General features: G+C 34.9%; 1 long non-coding RNA gene across 1 annotated transcript; it reads right to left on the minus strand.

The window, feature by feature from the left end:
* Nucleotides 1-2,727: 2,727 nt before the first annotated feature.
* LOC110280511 (uncharacterized) lies at nucleotides 2,728-5,371 on the minus strand. Its single transcript, XR_008008622.1, has 3 exons — nucleotides 4,938-5,371; nucleotides 3,303-3,361; nucleotides 2,728-3,017 (listed from the first exon to the last, which is right to left on the minus strand). It is a non-coding gene; the product is annotated as an uncharacterized LOC110280511 (long non-coding RNA).
* Between the last annotated feature and the right edge of the window lie 2,188 nt (nucleotides 5,372-7,559).

The following is a 7,559-nucleotide window of genomic DNA, read 5'->3' on the forward strand; positions in this document are numbered from 1 at the left end:
GCTTTTGGTTTTTGGGAATAGGCTACGCTTTTCAAGTGATGCTGTCCATGACCAAAGGCTACGCTTTTCAGCTTTCGTTCTTCCAGAATAGGCTACGCTTTTCAACGCTACTACATCACTTGTAAAGCGTAACCACATTGTATACGATAGCTACTTTTTATAAGCGTAGCCTTAGGTCCCTCTTTTTTTTTTTCTGTATACTATAGCTACTGTATATAAGTGTAGCCTTAGGTATCGTTTTTTTTTTCTGTATACTATAGCTACTGTATATAAGTGTAGCCTTAGGTCTCTTTTTTTTTGTATACTATAGCTACTGTACATATAAGTGTAGCCTTAGGTCTTTTTTTCCTATAGCTACTGTACATATAAGTGTAGCCTTTGGTCTTTTTTTTCTTCTGTATATATATATAATTATCTAATAATTATTAATACAACATAATAGTTAATATGATTACATGTATAAATGAATTGAATATTACAAAATAAAAATAAATACATATTTATACTAAATAATTTCTTTATATAATAAAAATTGTCTCAAACCAGAATATATTTATAACATTGATCCAAAAGTACTAGAATGAAGTTAACTGTAAAAATTCATACAACTCAAACTAAAGCAAGCATAGTCATATCAAAACCATAATATCACTTAGCCAATAAAAGTATCTTCTAATAAAAATTATTAGTCAACCATACATGTAAAGATTCTAAATAGCACTCTATCTTAGCCAATAAATCACAATAATAGTCAGCTTAATCTTCATTGCTTAATCTTCATTGTTACCCTGCATAATTATATAGAAAAGTAGTTAAAAAATATTCATAATGACATTCGTAATTATAAATATTAAATGGAACACATAGTCATAGTAAACCAAGAAAGCATATACTAAAAAAAATAACATGGTCACGGCAGAAGAGGTGAATTCAAGGAATTATGTATTATCTTGTTTCATTCAAACCATGAAAATCTACTGGTGTTTCTTTCTTCCATTTCCTCTAACACAATCATGATATGTCCCTATAGCATTTTTCATGCACTAATTAACCAGACTTTCACACTTAAATTAGATATAGGGATAAATTCATATGTACCAAGTGCACAAAATCAAAAATACAACCACCAGAATTACACAAACAAATTTCAGCCATAGCAATACAACTTCAGTGTTAATAAAGCCAACAAATATTTTCAGCCATAGCAATTAATGTAAATGCAAATAAAAAACTATGGAACAAGGAATAGATAAGGACATACCACATCCAAGTTGGGAAAATGTGTTGATCCATGGCCGCTATTCGCATCAATAGGAGACTGTTGGGCGTCTTGTAATAAAGCTTCTAGTTCTTCTGGCCTCATTCCAGGTTCCGATCGCTGCAGTAATAACTTGATCATATTTCGCAACCCATGAATCTCTTCGTCTTGGAATTGCTGTTTGGCCTCTTGTTTTTGCTGTTGGGCCTCCATGTGTCCAAGTTTATCCTTCAGACTGGACACTTCCTCTTTGTGCTGATTTTTAATTTCATTAATTTCAGCATGTTTTTTTAAATCAGTCTTTGTCATAGATCTTCCATACAACCTAACCCGACCTGGTTGTTCTTTCCCGAATAAGGCCTCAAATGCTTCCTCTTCTATTTCACCAGCAGCTTGGCGGTGTTGGAAGTCTTCCTGCATAGAAGAAACATTTAAAATTGAGTTAGTTACCGTATCCTAAATTTGAAATGTAATTATGAATGATTTAATGAACTCTTACAACAGCAGTTTGTATTTCTTCATCCACTTCTTTCCCCTTCCTACTTATAAGGGGTCGCAAAGTGAAGATTAGAAGAATAGAGGAGGCAGGGTGTTATTCGCTACAAAGGGAATGGGCAATGAAAAGGACATTCAAAGACTTGTAACTAGGTTGGGAAATAGTTCCTAGTCTTAGAAGCAATTCTCTAAAAACCCATTGAGGTAAAACAAATAAAGAGAAACATAGAATTTAGAGTACAAATATAATAAGTTAAATTGCAACTTCAAAACTAACAAATCAAAAAAATTAAAATATGCATTGTACCTTGCCATGACACGATCAACGTTTTGACAATCTTCTTGGAAGACCTTAACTAAAAACTTTCGCCTTCAACCTTAACCACGAATAACTGTAAAAATTACAGACAAAAAAATTGTAATTTCCATATCCAACCATTTAATCACGAATTTAGCACAATCATCATTTAGCAAGAATTAAATTGATATAATCAAACAGATTTGGGACCCAGCAGCAGCAGCAGCAATTAAATCATTCAACAGATAACGGCAATCTAATTAAGTAAAAATACAAAATATTATTGTGTAAAACTATTTTAATCATGGTTATTATTATTATGAATTATAAATTTTAATCATGCTTACCCAAAAATAAATCTCGATGATTTCCCATCATCATGATTTATGAATGATGAAAGTAATACCCTTGTGTCCTTTTTTTTGTATTCTATTGGTTCTTTATTGGGCTAAAACTTGGATCTAGTAATAATAAACTTAGCCCATATTTAGATTGGGCAACTTCTAGCCTATTAAAAAAGTTTCTGAATGGCCAACTATTGTACCAAAAATAAAGGTTTTGAAAAATGCATACCAAAAACAGGTGCTTAACCAAAAAAAGTGATTTTAATTTGTCTTATTTTGTGGAATATTCTCAAAGGTCATAATAAACTGACTTCTATGAAGCTTCACCCCTTAGCACAACAATAAGGTCAATAATAAGTTAACAACATTTAAAGATTTAATGTAATGTAATGTGTGTCTATAATTACTCATTTCACATGGTGCCAAAACTATATTTTATAAGACATACAGTCAAAGTATAGCTGCAAACAGAGCTCGGTTTGTTCCTAGATATGCGAGCTTGCATTTGCACAAAGCAGAATTCATACAAACCTTATGGTTACAAGTGGAACGGGATAAGGAATGTTCTACATCCCAGATGACAAGTTTTTTATCCAATCCCCCAATTGTAGCCCAGGAATCACTATCACAATTTAATGGAGCAAGTTACTTTATGATTCTATGACGAGTGACAACATCAACCAGCACATCAGATATTTTATAAGATGGAATTATGTCAAAAAAACTGCTTTACTCAGAAACCAAGTCAAGCCACTTTGCTTTGGTTCACGTTATTATTTAATGATCACAGGTTTTATTTTATATGTTAACAGTAATTTTCTGTCTAGAGTAAGGTATTGTTCTCTAAAGTAATTCCAATCATGCAGCAAAGCACAAACACAGGCCATGAAAGGTTAATAGTACATACCTTGGTGAAAAGCCAACACATTCAATGGACCCTGAATGAGAAATCGGGGTATTAATAACCTGTCAACCACAATACTCATGCTTCTTAGAGAGCTTGCAGAAAACTGAATTTAAATGCTTAAACTCATTAAACAAAGAATTAAAAATTAAGAATTAAGAAAAAAATGCAGTGGCAGAGACAAACAGAACAATGGATAAGTATTGAAAGTGTTTGGGTTTGAGTCATACACAATTACCCATATACCTAGTTTCTTATTATGCCTAACTCAAACTTGAATTTTTGAGCATCACGTCAATGATCAATTCAATCATGCATAGTATGGTATCTAACTAAAGATGATCAATTCGATCTATGATTTGTTTGCTTATTATGCCTTAACTTTGTAAACTAACTACCAGAGTTGGCCTTGGATTATTGATATCCTAGCACGTTATATAAAGTTATTAAATCTTTTTTATTTTATTTTTTCAAAAACAAAAATCTGTAATAATGAAATGAGAGGTCGAATCACATCAAAATCTGGAAAGGCTCCCAATAATTGATGAAGAAAGGGGCGCCATGACTTCCTAACGCTAGAAATGACCCCTGCCATTGGATCAAGAAAAAAAATAAAAAAAGAAAAATGGCCATCATTCACCCCATAACATGCTCAGTCGTATCCATAGGGTTAATTATTAAAAATTACATTATCATAAATATAGTATTAGTATTCAAATTTGAAAGGCTGGTGAGAAGTTTGTATATTTTGGAGAGTAATAACTAATAGGGGAAGGGTAATTATTGGGTCAAAAGGGACTTTTTTGCAGAGTTAATTGTGATATATATGTCAGTTAACTACATCAATTGTTGCTTCATACTGAAAACAAATTAAAATGGTAAAGTGGTTGCACTTTGAATCAAGTATTGAGTCAGAAAGACTTTAGCCAAAACAAGCAAAAAGAATAAATAAAAGCACTCCTCAGAATCCTGACAATAATTGATTAACATATAGTCACATATAAAGAGAGAAGGAGGTAACTTCAATACTTCATCCTAATCCTTTTTACAAAACCCAAAGTATAACTAATCCATTACAAGCACCAAGCTCATTTGTGTTAGGGAAAAACAAAAACCATTCTTATTGCTTAGTTAGCAACAAAACGAATTTTGAAAGGACAAGGACCATGCAGATAATTCAGAGATAGTGCTACTCTTTCATCAAATGAAGATGCAAAACGAATTTTGAAAGATATGTCGTCTGCAGAGCAAAGTGATCTATTTGCTATTGTTACATTTAAACGTGAATTTTGGTTAGAGTCGGCACCCACCAGGAAAGCAATATGATACAATTCATTGGTGAGTTGCTGCGAACTTATTCATTGAGAAAACAAAAATGGAAGCTAAAAACAGAGAAGGAGAAGCCAACTTATTCATTGAGAAATCACAGAAACAAAAACTTATTAACGCTGCATTTGGATTCAGTCTCAGAAATAAACCCTAAAATACCACACATCTTCATCAACAACAGCATGCATGTTATCAAATTACAGTTCACAAATCCATATTTCACAGATTAAAACCCCCAAATTAAAACCCCTAAAATAGGAACCCTAAGCCTCTGATCAATTTCAGAAGCAAATAGAAATCAATACATACCTATCCAATGATGTGAGCACAGCGAAGATGAGAAGCACGCAGATGACGATGGCGAGAGCGGCGCAGCGACGATGGTGAGAGCGGCTCAGCGACGATGGTAAGGGTGGCACAACGATGATCAGTGCAAGCGATGCCGAGGAGTGTCAGTCAGTAGTGGGGAGTGAGGGGTGAGTGGGGAGTGGGAGGCGACGACAGTCAATGGCGAGAGTTACATGGTTTCTTCTTGTAGGGCAACGATGGCGAGGGCTTCTACTGCGCGATGAAGGTGATGAAGGTGATGAGTGAGCTTTCAGCAAAAAGTGAGACTGAGGGTTTACAAAAGGGGGACGCGATGAAGGTGATGAAGGTGATGAGTGAGCTTTCAGCAAAAAGTGAGACTGAGGGTTTACAAAAGGGGGATGCGATGAAGGTGATTGAGTGACATTTGGAGGGAATTGAATAACAAAAATTTTACTAAGTGTGATGAGTTTGCTTTCAGGAAAAAGAGGAAAAATTTTCACTAAGTGTCAAATTTTTTATTCTAGATACATTAGGCATCGCTTTTAAAATGTATTCAAAATTTAATAAATAGGCTACTCTCTAAAAGCGTTTCCTTTGATACAAAAAGTGAACCCATAAATATTAATCTAAGGCTACGCTTTATAAGTGATTTCTATAATACCTAAGGCTACACTTTTTAAATGATGTCACAATTGTGTATCCTTTTCTCTCACAAAAAGGCAACACGGAGAAAAGCGTAGCCTATTCATAAAATAGGCTACGCTTTTCAAATGTAGCTTAAAAAAAGTGTGGCTGAATGGGTATTTTTCTTGTAGTGTCACCGGCAAGTGTACCGGGTCACATCAAGTAGTAAAACTCACTTAGAGTGAGGTCGATCCCACAGGGATTGATGGATCAAGCAACTTTAGTGGGTGATTAGTTTAGTCAAGCTAACATTGAGTGAATTGTGTGAAATGTGCCCAACAGAAAGTAAATTGCAAGGAATTTAAAAGATGCAGAAAGTAAAATTGCAAGTAACTTAAAGAACAAGAAAGTAAAATGGCTGAAACTTAAATTGCAAGAAATGTAAATTGCATTAAATGTAAAGGGGAGTGGGTGCTGGAAATTAAAGAAAGCAATAGATTAAGCAACTGGAAATTTAAATTGTAGGAAAGTATAACTGTGCAGGAAATTAAACCAAGCTAAATGTGAACAAAAATGTGAAATTGCAAAATGCAGGAGAGGAAATTGAAGAGGAATGAAACAGAAAGTAAAATTGCTTGAAGAATTAAAAACAGAAAATGATTGGTGCTAAATTGCAGCAATTTAAAAGAATGTTGAAGATCTCACGAGTGGAAGAGACTAAAAAAGAAGTCTAGATCTCAAATCCTTCCTTGATCTAACAAGAACAATTGCAAAATGAAAATGGAAAAGTAGATTGCAGAAGAAGAACAAGAGAAGTTGCAGATAGAGAATGAAAACAGAATTCATTCCACTCTCAATCCAAGATTTAAAATAGAAATGAAAATTAAAGAGCGAGTTCTCTAATCCTACTACTCCTTAGTGGAACTAGCCTACCAATGCTCTCTATTAGAGCCAAATCTCCTAACAAAGATGAAAATAGTGCCTTATATAGGCTTTTTACAAAATGAAATTGAAATGAAAAACAAATTAAATGAAAATCCTAATTCTAGCTTGTTCTTGTGCCTTTGAGTGATGATGTGGGCTTTGCTTGCTTTAGATTTGAGGAGAAATGGGTTTGGTTGGCCTTGATTCAATTTGGAGAGAAATTGAATTTAAATGGAATTTTTATTCAATTTTTGGGCCCATGGGTGTTGCTCCCAGGGCAATGCTCTGCTCTCACCAAGAGCGGAGCATCCAAGCCATGCCAAGTCTTGTGCATGCAACATTGCTCCCTGGCCGTGTCATGTAATGCTCAGCTCTTCAATGTAGCGCTCAGCTCTCCAAGTGAGCACAGCATCCTTGCTTCCTTGGTGAGGTATCCGTGTTCAAGCCTCGGGGGTTGCACTCTTGCCCAATTTCCTTGCATTTTATTTGGGAGAGAGCACGACAATGCTCTCCAAGAGAGCGCTGTGCTCTACAAGTGAGCGCCACTTTGCTTTGGAGTGAGGCTCCAGCTTCGAGCCTTGGTGGAAGCATTGGCTGATTTTTTTGCTTGTTTTTGGCCCTTAAAGATACATTTCATTCGTGCCACAATTTCATGCCAAATATGAATTTCCATATGTCATTGGAAAGCTCTGAATGTCAGCTTTCCAACGGAACTAGAAGCACATCAATCGGACATCTGTAGCTCAAGTTATAGCCCTTTGAAGGAGGCATGGTCATGCTGTGAGCGCCCAGATTTTAACTTAGCCAAAAATTTGCTTCCAAGCTTATCTTTGCATCAGGGTAATGCTCTGCTCTTGGCAAGAGCGGAGCATTGTATGCTGATTTCCTATTCTCCTTTAATTTTGTCATGGGCCACGCTTTTAAAAGCGTGGCCTAAGCCTCCAAAGTGTGCTCCAACTTTAAAGTGTTCCCCAAAACTCTTTTTTTCTCCTTTTTAGCTTATTTTGTGCTTCTTTGCTTCTTTTTCTTCTTATTTCCTACAAAATTTATAAAATCAAAAGATCAAGGAAATAT

Source organism: Arachis duranensis, chromosome 4, assembly GCF_000817695.3.
Source record: "Arachis duranensis cultivar V14167 chromosome 4, aradu.V14167.gnm2.J7QH, whole genome shotgun sequence".
Lineage (NCBI taxonomy): Eukaryota > Viridiplantae > Streptophyta > Magnoliopsida > Fabales > Fabaceae > Arachis > Arachis duranensis.